Here is a 14,205-nt window from a genome sequence, read left to right on the forward strand (position 1 = left end):
GTGTGTCAGCCAGCATTTGTAGTTTGGTATCATTGGCAAACTTCCTGAGAGTAAACTCCATCCAGGTCATTGATGAAGATGTCAAACAAACTGGACTTAGTACTGGCCCCTGGGGAACACTGCTGGCTACAGGCCTCCAACTAAACTGCACAGCTGATCACAAAGTGTGAAACATGCTGAGCAGAGGCCACAGGACTGAGCTCTTCTACGACTTACACTGCAGCTCTAGTTCTCAACCTTTCCCTGGACATACATCAGTGGATGTGCTTGAGACCCACACTTACCTTCAAGTTTCCTGCAAAAGGAAGTGGTGGCACAAGTCAAGGAGGTGATTTGAGCTGCTTTCCTGGAAAGCCTGTGTGTAGCAAAGGGTGACCTGAACTGTGAGACACAGTAAGGAGAGCTCTTATCCCACCAGATAGACTCAGCCTCAGCAATGATCACAGCAGTATCAGAGAGGTTAGTTTTCAAATAAATAAGTATTTGGAAACCCCCTTAACAGACTTTTTCTCCACTAGTCTGCTTAATTTTCCTTTGAAATACTTTTTGGTGACTTACTAGTTGTGAAACTTTTCAGACTTGTAGTAACATTTTTCTAGGTCAGATATAACCCAAAGAAAGCATTTAATGACAGCATGACTGAGATATAGAAGCCTGCTTTTTTAGAAGCCAGGTATGATCAGATGTTTCCAACAGGGATTTCAGTCTACATGTTTGTCCTCCACTAATGCAAAACCAATGCATTTTCCTGCAGCATTTGTTACCTTATACCAAGCACAGCAGGAAGAAAGGCCTTCAGGAATCCCAGGTTATGCCCAGCAAGCAACATAATCATTTACTTCCCCTGTGGGAAAATTGAGTTGTCTCCTCACCACTGATACTGAATCTCTCAGGAGCATAAACGCAACCAACAAGAATAGCTTCCAAAGAAATAGAACTGAAGACATAAAAATTGTGTCAAATCTAACAGCTGAGTTTCAATAAACAGAAACATCTGCCTTTCACCAAACAGCATGCATGGGAGCTGGCTGACTGGATGTGATACACCTCATTAGAAGGGATAGTCAGCTGTTTGCTGATACCATGAGAGCATTTTGACAAGCTAATCTAACATACTAAAAGACTACGTTTCAGACATTCTCATAAAAAATGGCCCAAGTCCATGACAAAGAAATTCAATGACAGAGCACTTAACTGAGAGGGTCTTGTTTCAGCAGTGAACACTGGCACTCCCTCCTGTCTTGGGACGTGGTGGGAACTCACAGCATTGCAAGGAACTGGTCACATTGTGCAGCACCATGCTGAGCAAACAGCTAGTGGGCATCTGGGGGGACTGCTAGTAGGGTGTCTCCAGGGAACTGAAACTGAGGTGAAGCAAGCCACAAACCTCATCATCCTCTTGCTGCCCCTTGAGAAGTTCTGGCCTAAGATGGCTGCTTCTCAGCTCCACCAGCTGAGAACCTGTACCTAGGGGCAGCCCTGGCTGTCCAAGATGGACCTCTCACCTTCACCACAGTGAGCCCCACATGAGTCAGGGCACTGAGGACCTCATTGGACCTGACCAGCCTCTCCCATCCTGCCTATAGACCAGCAACCTGCAGAAGGGCTGGTCTTCAGCTACCCACAGCCCTGCCCTGTCTAGGCATGGCAACTCCCATCCTGGCCTGGTCTTGGCCTGGCCCCAGCCCTCCTGGGGCTGTTTCACCCTGGTTCCCCTCAGCAGTGTCTTGTGCATGCCCATCTCACCCTTGGCAGGTCTTGAGGAGGGATCTATCCTGGTCTCACATGCTTAGTGTTATCCTGAGCCCTCCTCACTGAGCACAGCCCTGTGGGAGACAGGCCAAGGCACATCACTGCCTAGAATAGCCATCTCATCCCTGGCTTTTGTGCTGAGTGTCAGGGCAGTGCCTGGTGCTTTCCCAAAACACCAGGCAGCTGTGAAGGGGGAGGGAGGGGAGGAGAAGCAGGGCCTACATGTGGGGCCGAGAGCAGCCCACTGCTTTGGAGCTGCTGTGGGGGCCAGGCTGCATCCTCATCACATGACAGGAGCACCAAAGGGCCCTTTTGCTTGAACGGCTTGAAATCTTGACAGCCACAAGTTTCTGTGTCTTGTAGCAGTGTTACTCACCCTGCCTTTACAACACCCTGAGAAACTGTTTGCAAAAACCAAACAACAAAAACCCCAACAAAACTGAGTTTCCCAATGTCTGCTGGTTTGAAGTGTTAAGGAAGCAATCATTGTGGTCAGTGTTACATGAAAAAAAAGTAAAAATCCATGCATGCATGATAGCATTGCTATCTTTTATTAAATAGAAAAATATCAGTATCTTGATTTTCAAGTATCTTACAAATTATTTCTGAAAATAAATAGATGGCATGCCATTAATAGTCTCATAGATCATATTAATACTCTCATTTATGGGACCCAAACTCAGTGACCGTAGTGCTGTTACAGGGTCAGATCTTATTCCTCCTTATTGCTTTCATCATGCTGCACCAATCTTTCTGTTAGCTAGTTGATAACCAAGTATCTCTGAATAAAAAAATGCCATCAAATGAATAGATAATTCAGGAAATACTGGGAAAATTACTTTAAAAGACTCAAATCTCTTAAATGTGAGTTTTGAATTATACATTATCACAGTTTCCTATCTTCATGAAACATTAGGATTATCCTTCATACTAAGCTTACATACCAATTCCCAACTTCTGCAAAAAGTAAATGGCTGTTAAAGTAAAGTAAGGTGATGGAACACAATACTTGCAATGCAGCCTAAAAGATTCATAGAGCCACACTACTATTAATTTCCTTGCAGGTCTTTAAATGTAAATGTCCTTCTGCACTGTACACCTACTTTTATTCTAGTATATGACTACTGCAAGAATCAGAAATATGGGCACTCCAGAAGGCCTTAGAGAGAACAGTACATGATTTTAATGAAAAAATAGCTCCACAGTGCTAAAGGTCAAATATTTCTTTGGTGTAAATATCTCTAACTATCTGTTTGTGTGACTGCCTCGCTCTTAAGCAGGTCACAGCATTTACCAAAGCTGAAGAGGGACTTGGTAGTTTCTATCTGTTTTTACAAACCTGTTGCTTTCCTGAGCATTCATCAGCAGAGAAGAAAACCCTTGAACGTACGATATGGTTGCAGTATATAAACATACATTTTGTGCTTTTCCCATAAGTAGTCTGCTAGAGGATGCATACTGCTTTCAACAAGATACAATTCTAAAAAGAATTTGCTTTTTATGTACTTCCTGACCAGTTTAGTAACATTGGAAACAGTATTTAGAAGAACTGCAGAGGTTTATTTGTCTAGCTACAAGTCATTAATGGCAGCTGCTAAAGAGAAAACCTTCACATGTACTTGTAATAAAAAAATTATGTTTGGCAGAAGATAGCAATTTTTTTTGTCATATTATCTGCCTGGAAGGATGAAGCATTATTCTATATTATTTATGTAGACATCCATTAAAAAAATTCTACTACATTTTCCCATGATTATTATTTTGCTATAATCTTTAAAATGCAGATTTTCCCTTTTATTTGGCTGCCTTTTCTTTTTTTTTTTTTTTTAAACATTTTATTCCAATTAAATTATTTTTAATGCTTTCAATGGGGATAACTGAATAGGTCCTACTATTTATTTGTGCTGTTCCTTTTATTCTGCAAGTGGTCATTCTGCTGGGCATGCTGGGACTTGAGTGAGACTTGAGAGCTTGGCTTCTGTTGTATGTGGACAGGCAGGAATAGATGCCCTCTTGAGCACCTGGCAGTGCTTGTGCTGGAGGACTTCTTTTCTCAGTTATGCCCTGCGCCCCTTGTTTTGCTTTCTTTCCAGTCACCATATAAGCAAGACTCATACTTATTTCATGACTCAGATTTGCAAATAGTCCTGACTTTCTGTTTTCCTATGTATGTGCCTTGAAAGTAAGCATTTAGGGACCTCTGCTTTTGGGCTTAATTATTTTACTTTTGTAGTCATCTTTTTGTCAAGCTACTACAATAATAACTAGGATGAGGATATAATATATATATATTTGATCATACAGCACAATAACATATCTTAATACAGTTTAATATGCTACTTCTTCTTAATTTGCTTTGCACCTTGAGCAGATGTTGTCGTTTGGCTACCTTTGCAGACATAGCCAGTGTGTTTTGTACTTGCCTCTATAAATATAATTCACTACCCATCTCGTGCACTTTAATGTTTTCCTTTTCAAATAGAATATACTAAAGTGATTTGTAGTATTACATCTGCTAAAAACACGTTTCTGAAGAGCCTCAGAGTTATCTCTAGCTCTGTGAATATGAAATAGAATCCTTTGTTCAGGTTCTTCACTGACTTTAAGTATTTTAATAGTCCTTTCTTGACAATCTTGATTCTAATTAGTCACTGGAGTATTTGTGCTGGCAGCTGGGCTGAGTCAGATTCTTTTCCCCCATCACAATACCTATTTAATATTACAGGTGTGTCATAGTTACAGCCTCCTCCTCACACTTTATGTTGATACTGAGCTGCGAACACAACTGTTTAGAGTCTGAAAGCATTTGAACCTCTTGGTTATTTTCAGCTACATCTGACACAGGGGTAGAAATACGAAAGATAAAAAATTTCTACAAATGTTGTGTGCCTAGGAGAGAAGTGTGCCTGAAGGAAGGGAAGGACAAGATGTTATACAGACTGTTAGCAGCCTGCCCTGCTTAGGATGTGCTGGCCAGGGAACAGGAATATTAAATATGTGAAAAATATGATATCATAATGGGCTTGCTGTGGCTACAGGAAGGAGCTGAGATTATCTCAATATTGGACTTTGAATATCCAGTGGGGTATAGGTTAAGTGTGGCATTTGGAATAGAAATAAAAGGGCTGAATTGCTTTTCTGGTCATATAGGGAATATGTGGATGTTACAGTTGTTGCAAGAAACAAGTCCAGGAGACAGCAGACTAAAATTTCTACACAAACAGGCCTTATTAGTGTCACTGCTCACAGGAAAACTTTATTATGGTGAGCTTTGCTAGCTATGTTAATAGAGAATCATTTTAAGCTAAGGAACATCTGAACAGTCATACAATTTCATCCTAAAGATCTTCCAAAACCACTCATCCCTTTGACCATCTGCACCAAGAATGTGCAGGGGATTTGGGCACCCAAACTACCAACTGGGCTCCAAAACTTCCATTGGAAGCTGAGCAGAGTTCAAGGCACAACCTCTTCTGCTACCACAGCGCATGAACACAGGGTTGCAGGTGGTCACACTGGGATTTAGTTCCTGGGATGCCCCCAGTACATGTAGCTGTCTAGCTGGTGAGCCAGCTTCCTGGGAGAATCAGAACAAATTGCAGGAGCAGGGAAATCTTTTGCCATTATACAGTAGCTGTCGTGGGATGGGGCCATGTGTGCCTTTGAACCCTTCAGGCACAGAAGGGTTCCAGCTCAGTCTGTGGGAGCAGGAAGCATGTAGTGGCTATGTTCACGCCAAAATAGACATTTGGGGTGATACGTCTGCATTTCCTACTTTCTATGGAGCTATCATATAAGGGTACTGTCAAAATGAGTTGGTGTTTTAAAGTGGTTCATGAAACCTGACTCAAAATATCTCTAATTTCAGATTCAGGCACCTAAATAATCTAGATCTGTTGGATGTTTTATCTGGGAGAAACCAAGTCTAAGGTACTCAAGTCTTTCTCTTCCCTTCAGAATAATACACTGTTCTTCTAATAATAATTCAGACATAGTTTGATTATCATATTCTCCTGCTGCAGTTCACCATAGCAGTAGAATGAGCAGGATGCTGCATGCCACAGGTTCCTTTGCTTACACACTGTTCCAGTGAGCTCATTTCGATGAGGAATTAATTACATGAACCACACGTGCCAATAGGTACGGCTTTATTTGATATAAAAGGCAGATGAGGCTGCGCCGGAGCGCTGCAAGGCGCGAACCCCAAAGCAAGGCACAAGCCTGTGAGTTACTCACGAAAGCCAAAAGCAGGGCCCGATCCCCAGCAAAGTGCAGCTAACTTACCCTGTGCACCCTGTAAGAAACACAGTGGTACCGAAGATCGCGAAGTGGCGGAGCTGACCGTCTCCCATCCAGGCAGGCGTCCCTGCGAGACCAAGTCTTGTCTTGTTGGATCGGAGAAGCGGCGGCTGCCCAGTAGCAATCGTCAGGGTTTTTAAGGGTCCCGCGTCCTTTGTCGCCGGGCCAGGGCGTCACAGGAGGCTGGGTCTTGGAGCGAAAGCCCCATCTGTATTTCACAATTGTGTTATATAACTCCTCACCCTACTGCTCATGCGCACAGGCCCCTCAGGGGGTCGCACGCCCCGTGGTCCTTCCTCATCTTCATCTCCCTCAGGTCTATTAGTGGTCAAGCGGGACCTTGAAGGTCTTTCGCGGTCATCCCAGGATGTCAACACATTCCCATCCCCCCTCAGTTTCATAAACAAAGGGGCCTACAGATACATGTTATCCCTTACCCTTATCATACACTTGGGAGCTTCTGGGCTCCCGCTAACCGTTCCCTGACACCCTCGAGCAGCTGGGCACAAACACCAATTATTCCCGGGCAGCCCTTGGCAGCTGGCTATTTCTAATCAAACTCCAATTAATTCTCCCCTGCTGCACACACTTAGGGACAACTTCTTTCAAAAGGGCAGCCCTAAAAATTTCCCACTTTACCATGGATCTGAAAGGAGACCAGTGCTTCCCTTTTAAAAGTCATGGATTATAACCCACCAGCAGCAGCAGCATCTAAGGCCATTTCCTAAGGGTAGAAAGATGAGGGATATGCTTAGTGAGTTCTTCTCACTTTCCTCTCTGTGGTCCTATTTGACATGGTCTCTGTCATTTGCTACTCTTACTAACTTATATTTGCTTCCAGAGGCTACATTTAGTACTGTGCTGTTCTGTGCTGGGAGCTGTTACTGCAGTGATTGCTGTTGTCAAACAGTTGCAATAGAACTCCTCTCACAAGTCCATTCAAAGTTTATAAAAATCAAGAGAGTCTCTGCAAAGTAGATTTAGTATATATAGCATGTAACTCTACAGGGTTCAGAGAAAGAGAAGCAAAACTTTCTTCTAGCAAACATCAATTCATTCATCTTCCCTGCAAGATACCATGGTATCTGATGGGAACACAAAGTACATTTTACACCTTTATTTCTGCTGTTAGATAAGCATTTGTTAATGGCTCATAAACCAAGATGTCTTAGACAAATGAATAATGAACTCCCTTATATTTAGCATTATAATCTCCCTTGGGAAGTGGTGTATTCCCCTCACTTTATATAGTTTAATATTTGGTTGGACAGGATACTGGGCCATCTTATCTAATGCCTTTGCCATGAAAGGTTGGACCAGATGATCCTTGAGGTCTCTTCCAACTGAGTATTCCATGATTATAAATTCACAAGGTTTGTTTATAGACTGAAGCAAGGAATTTTCTATGACTTGCTAGTTACATGGTTCTATTCCTGCTATCCTCACAGAAATCAATGTTCCCAAAAGATAATCAATAGCCTGGCACATCAAAGGAAAATTGTTCTTGAAAAACCTTTTTGTCTCACACACACACACACACACACACGAGTTGTTCTGTTTCAGCTAATCAGGTTAAATATGTCTAGCATAATCACACCTAAAATAGGATTTGATGTACAAATTTAAATTGAGAATTAACTTTTATATATATACACACACACACACAAATATTCCATGCTTATGTTTGACTTATTTTTTAATTAATTTTAATCAGTAATACAGAAATACATAGTGAGGAGGAAAAAACCCAATCCACGTCCTACTGTGTATTGTCGAAGTATTTCTGTATTTTTCAGAATGAATTCTTCCAGACAATATTTCAGGCAGTTTCATCTACTTTTGTAGCTCTGGGAAAACAATTACTTTAGAAAATATAATTGTAAAAGGACAGAGTGGAGTTTTGTGTTGGAGTCTTGGTAAATGAAGATTTACTTTTGTCTGATTTTAAATCTTAACTACTTTTCCTCCAACTAATCAGTTGTGCAAATTCACTCAGAGACCTAACTCTTTCTGGCTCAGATTTCACAATCTGGAATAAAAACATTGCAATTGCAGCTTACACTTGATGAAGCTAACAAAAAATGAGTGCAAAATTGATTGGGAAACAATATACCAAAATAGTATGTACAGAAGGCATCTACTGGGTTCTGCAAAAGTTACCCTCTGTTAATGTTTTTATTAATAACTTGGATGATTGGATAGAGAACACAATTTTTAAGTCTGAACATGATCCAAGGCTTCAGAGGTGGCAAAGACACTGAAGGACAAGGGTTCAAAATGAAATATATATGAGTAAGGGATCTGAAAAAATAGAAGCAATTCAACAACAGTGGTGCATAGGAATAATAACCTGTGCAACCTGGAGGCAGTATAGCTTAGGTAACAGCTTTGCAAAGAAAGAATTTGGCATTAACCACACATGACAAACTGAAGATGAATCAAGAGTGTTTTAAAATAGCAAACACCAGCCTATAATCTAAATGAAAAGGGTGTTGTATCTAAGATGTAAAAAATAATCATGCTGCTTCATGCTCTATTAATAAAATATTTTCTGTGTCACTGTATCTGATTTGGAGCACAATACTACAGAGGAAAGAAAGCAGACTGGAGCACAGTAGAGCTATCATAGAAAAAGTCACATATGGAAAAAGATTTTTCTAGTCTGGGGCAGTGAAGCATGAGAGGACATATTGTAAAAAAGAAGACTGAGAGGGCATACTGTGAAAAATTCCTTCCTCTGGAAAAAGAAGGAAATATTCTGTTCTCCATATTCAGCATGGCTAGGATACAAACAATGTGCCTGAGCTGTAGTAATGGAGAGTGACATTAAGCATTTGACAAAATGTTTGAAAGTAAAATTTATGATGCTCTGCAATAGGTTGCCTGAGACAACTGTGGAATCTCTAACACTGCAAATTCATTAACTGCATGACAAAGTTCTACATTTTGGTATCATTACACACTTTGTTCTGACAATACTAATTGTTGCTCTTGCATGGACTTACTATGTGATGTCAAACAAGGACCAAATGTTTTGCAAACACGGCGACATGTTTAAGCACAGGATCTTCAAGCCTTGGACATCCAAAGAAGGTAACAGGATAAGGACTGAATTATAAAGTTAAAATCCTGGCAGATTAAAAGGAACATTTTTTTAGCAGTGCTAAAATATTGCAAGACTCGCTGTTTTCCCTTTGGATCTGTGCTGCAAGTCTGAGATGTAAACTCCATTGGGATATTCAGAGCATCATTCTGTCTGTGTATCGCTTTCCTTTCCTCCTGACCTGCTATGTGTGTTTTTTCTTGTATCTAAAAAGTTGCAAGCCTGCCCCTCAGACATATTCTCAGGTAGGTTACTAACATTTATCAAAAGGTGCAGGAAATAGATTCTGTGTAAGACCTCTCCCCCTTTGGCTTTTTTTTTTTTGGTTTTTAAATAAACTGGCCAAAGTTTAAAACAGAGCAGAAGTGCACAGATATACATGTACAGTCTGATCCTGTGCACTTCATTTCCAGAAGATATCAGGCAAACATGCTTTAAGAGAATCTTATTACTGCCTCTGTTCCTGGTAGAAGAAATTCCACTTGAATGACAGTGAAATCCTGGCCAAGAAGCTGATGAAATAAAAATCTTTAACATCTATGCTATGGTTGTGTTTTACATCAGCCACAAAGAAAATTAAAGTCAAGACTATTGTTTCCCTGTTATGTGGGGAAGCTTGGAGTGTTACTGATTGTTACTGTGCTCACCAAGCAATGCAATCCCATTCATTTATTAAAAAAGCAGTAGGCCAAAAGCAATAAATATTGACTCTATGAGGCTGAATCAACACAGCAGCCTCTATTGAAGGCATCACTCAATACTGTAAGAGTCCATGTAAACTGCAGGACAATTGGATGTTCAAAAGGAGGCAGAATAATCCTTACAAGATATCAAGGCATCAGCTACTTCTGCTTTCTATCCAGGTAACTGCACATGATACTTGCATTCCAACTTCCTAAAAACAGTCTTGCTACTCTTAGTGGAAGCAGGAATGAAAAATAATAAAAGCAAATCTTTATCTCTAATGGATGAGGTATAGCTCTGAGTACATATTGAATAAAGATGTTTATTTTACAAGAACTTTTTTTTGGTAGGGAGTCCACTTTCAAGTGCGATGCTCAGCAGAGGCAAACCCCATGGTATATTTGGCTAGGAGAAGGATTTGATTAACTAACACAAAGATGAACAGAAATAAAAATTTAAAAAAAAAAAAAAAGGAAGGAAGAGGATCTTACAAGTGTGGACTTAGGGAAGAACGTCGAGGGAAAGAACAAGCTGACACAGGCACTCATCACAGAGCAAAGCCTGCCCTTGCAGCACTGCAGGAAGTTTCAGGGAAAACACAATATTTGTCATAGTTATCCAGCTGAGGAAATGAGTCACTGCCAAACACTTCTAGGAGATAATAATCTGGATACTTTCAATTTTAAATGTCTTCCTTTTAAGTAGATGATTATTTTGTAGACCAAATAATGGCCCCTGTGTAATAAGCTGGTGCAGAACACAGCATTGCAGGAGTAGAATTAGCATTTACACAACTGGTGATAAAAGCAAAGCAAAAAGCTACTCACCATTTCTTTGAGTTATTTTGTAAAGGGAAATTAATTCTTCTGGGAAATGCCAGATAAACAGCCCAGTATCAAAGTCTCCACTGCTTCCAGCGGAGCAGAATCATTTCTTGAGCTGAGACTGGAGCCAGTCCGACATGTAGAGCCAAGCCAAGATGTGGGGGGTTGCTCCCTGCCTAAAAGCCTAGGGTTGACAGCCTGACTGACCTTTCCAGTCCTTGCCATCTCTAATAAGACCACCACCACCAAGGACACCTGCAGGTCAAAACACCCATCTGCTATAGATCAGGATGAGAAGCAGATGCCTAGATGCTCTTTACTGTTTAACTTAGATCTAAGTGTTTGTCCAAACTCAATAGCTTCAGAGGAAGGGTTGTGCTTTCCTCTTGGTACAGGGTGGTGGTGCATATTTCATGAGAGTAGGGTATTTCAACACACTGCAAAGAGTGTGCTACATGCAAAGCAGCATCACCCAGCAAACTCACACTTTCTGTGCAGGGGAAAGATGACACTTAGTGAGTCTCCATAGCTTGACGGGATTTTGGACAAAATAACTTTACTACTTGAGTGGTTTGAGAAATTACAACATTCGCCATATGCTAGCAACCTGACTCACAACAATAAAAGGTGCAAAGTGTATTGATTGAAATGCTGACCATTCTTTAAGGTAAGGTGTGGCAGGTACAACTGCTCTGACAAACACAAACGTCTGACAGACATTAGACAAATGGCTGAGGCTTGCTATAGGTTGATAAAGATCAGCTTGGCTTGGTGTATCTGGGCCCAGGCTCTTACTCTGCTTTTGTGTGGTTCTGTGGCTTTGTCCCTTTTACTAACTGGAACTGACCACAGTGCACCTTTGACTTAGGGTATAAACAGAGTCCCACCACAAAGTGATTTTGAGTTGGTCTCCACAGAGCAATCAGCCTGGCAGTTGCATCCTCTCCGCTTAGAATGGGATGCCCTCTACAGATACTTCCATGGATTGAGCAATTCCTCACTCCTCTTTTGGTGAGTGTGTATTTTGGGTATCCTTGAGTGGGAGGTTTCCCCCTTATGGGTGAGTGCATGTACAATGTTCCTTAAAGCTGAAGGTTGAAGCTTAATTGGTTATGTACTAGTATATTCCTCTTGACAGATGCCTGAATTTGTAATTCTGTCAGAAGAAGGGCTGAGTAACACAGCATTGGGTGGTTGTTGCTGTCTGTTTTGTGGGGGCCTCTGTGACATAAGGCTCACTGAGCTGCTGTTCCCAGAACAAGGACATCTGCAGGTCATCGCAAATGGTTCTACTTCCACAGTTGTTGGTGAGGTGTCATGCAAAGAACTTAGTATCTACCACCTCCAGAGGAACGTGATTCAAATATACTATTAATCAGAGAGCTCTTTCCCCTACTTGATCTCTTCCTCTTTACTAATTCAGTATGAGAAATGGAGATGGTTTGGTTTTCATGCCTCGTCTAACCTTCTCTTTGTTATTCAATTTACAAATGTGTCAAATATAATTAAAGCTGGCAGAGGCCAAGATTAAAGAAAACAAACTGTAAACATTGCTTGTGCCATGCGGCTGATGCAAAACTTTCACCATAAAAGGCTTTTAAGTAAATGAACTCAGGTATTACTGTGCCACAGCACTGAAACCTTGCTCCAAGTGTTTGAACTTTTCAGGGACACTGCCAGGTCAGTTTAGATTCAAAACCTAATGCACGACTGAGATTCTGCAATTGCCTAAGGGAATCAGGTACCTGACTTCTACTAAAGTCTGTGTGTGGTGGGAAGTGAATTGACTTTCAGCAGGAATTAGATGCCTTTGAAAAGCCTCTTCATGTCCTCGTAAACAGAGGGCTGTGTCCTTCATAGTGATAAACGAATGTTAACTCCTTTGACATCTATATACCCAGCAAAGCATCTGATACACAAATTTTACAAAACCTAAGACTAGCCAAAAACCCCTAAGAGCTACCTTTATTTTTTTTAAAAAATGGATTAGCACTAAATCTTTCCTTTCAAAGTGCAATAACAATATTGCACAATAATAATATTAAGGCATAGCATAACCCTAAGCCCAACTTCCAAGAGATTACTTCTGGAATGACTTTCAGTTTCAGTCTTCTAAAATGCAACTTACAGTTTAACCCACTGATTTTAGTGGCACTCCTGACCTGTTAAGTGCAGATTCAGAGCCTCAGTACACCCAAGGTTTTCTTGGAAACATTTCTGCATTACACTTTCCCTGCACCCCTTGCCCCTTATCTCACTAGCCACCATGCAAATTCATGGCAGGCAACAGGGAAACTCAGTAATTTTGGAAGTAGGTTTGTCTTATTCACTGACATTTTAGTGCTAAGCAATATGGCATTAAAATTTAGATTATACAGCTTTGAAGATAGATCCCTGGCTATTTGGTACCTCATCAGTACTTTAGAAGTACTGCAAGAAATGTGATATTGCCTGTATTTTTATTAAAACTAATTTTTCACACAAGATGGGCACTGGTCACTCTTATGCTTAATTCTGCTTTTTGGGGGGCACATGTATGATTGTATCTGTACATGTTTTATGACTTTAATAACCTGATGCTACTTTTGGGGATTTCTCTATTCAATGTCTTTAGAAAAAACAATTGTAATAGAACCATTGTACTGGAAGTCAGAATCACAGAATCTCAGGGCTTGTAAGGCATCTCTAGAGATCATTGAGTCCAACCCCACTGCTAAGCAGGATGACCTAGGGCAGGTCATGCAGGAACACAGCCATGTGGCTTTTGAAAGTCTCCAGAGAAGGGGATTTCCCTTTCTGATCTCAAAAGTCTTTTTATTTATTCCAAATACTGTCTAAGAATTCAACTGGTCTCTTAGGTAAAGCTACCTCATTCAACACTCAGCACGACTGCTACAGGGGGAATCTCAATGACAGAGGTCTATAGGATGACATCAGAATACAAAATGGCACAGTCACAGAATATCCTTCATCTCTGAAACAGCGATTCATCTGAAGAGAGATGATTAGACAAAAGCAGTGCACTTATTCCATCTTCATCTTCAGTGGACATGAAATTGGATTACAAAACCACTGCAGAAAGCCTTTCAACTAGCATGCTTGGGTCATGAGGGAGACAGTGCTTGAGAGAGCAGAAAGTCAGGACTAACCAAATGAAGGTAGAGTACACCAGTCTCATACAGTCCTACCCAGTCTATTTGATCAAGATTACAAGTTAGTCTCTTGCTCTCATAACCATAGATGTTTTCAGATCTATTGAAAATAGCTGGTAAAGACTTCTCTGTGGTTACAGGTAACCAAGGCTCAATATTGCAAGAATGGAAAGGAACAGCATAACAGTCTCACTTCATGGAAGCAGTTGAAATCATCTCAAGACTATTTTCATGATCTGCTGCTTGGATGTGTCATATTCTAAAAGCTAAATAATCTTTGTTAAATTGACTATACAGACTGTAATGTTTTATCTGCTTCCAACAGTGAATATATGGTTTCCCTTTTTAAATTTGCTTTCTCACCTATTTGCTATGAATATTCCCGACTTCC

The sequence above is a fragment of the Dryobates pubescens genome, chromosome 5 (genome assembly GCF_014839835.1).
Source record: "Dryobates pubescens isolate bDryPub1 chromosome 5, bDryPub1.pri, whole genome shotgun sequence".
In the NCBI taxonomy this organism is placed as follows: domain Eukaryota; kingdom Metazoa; phylum Chordata; class Aves; order Piciformes; family Picidae; genus Dryobates; species Dryobates pubescens.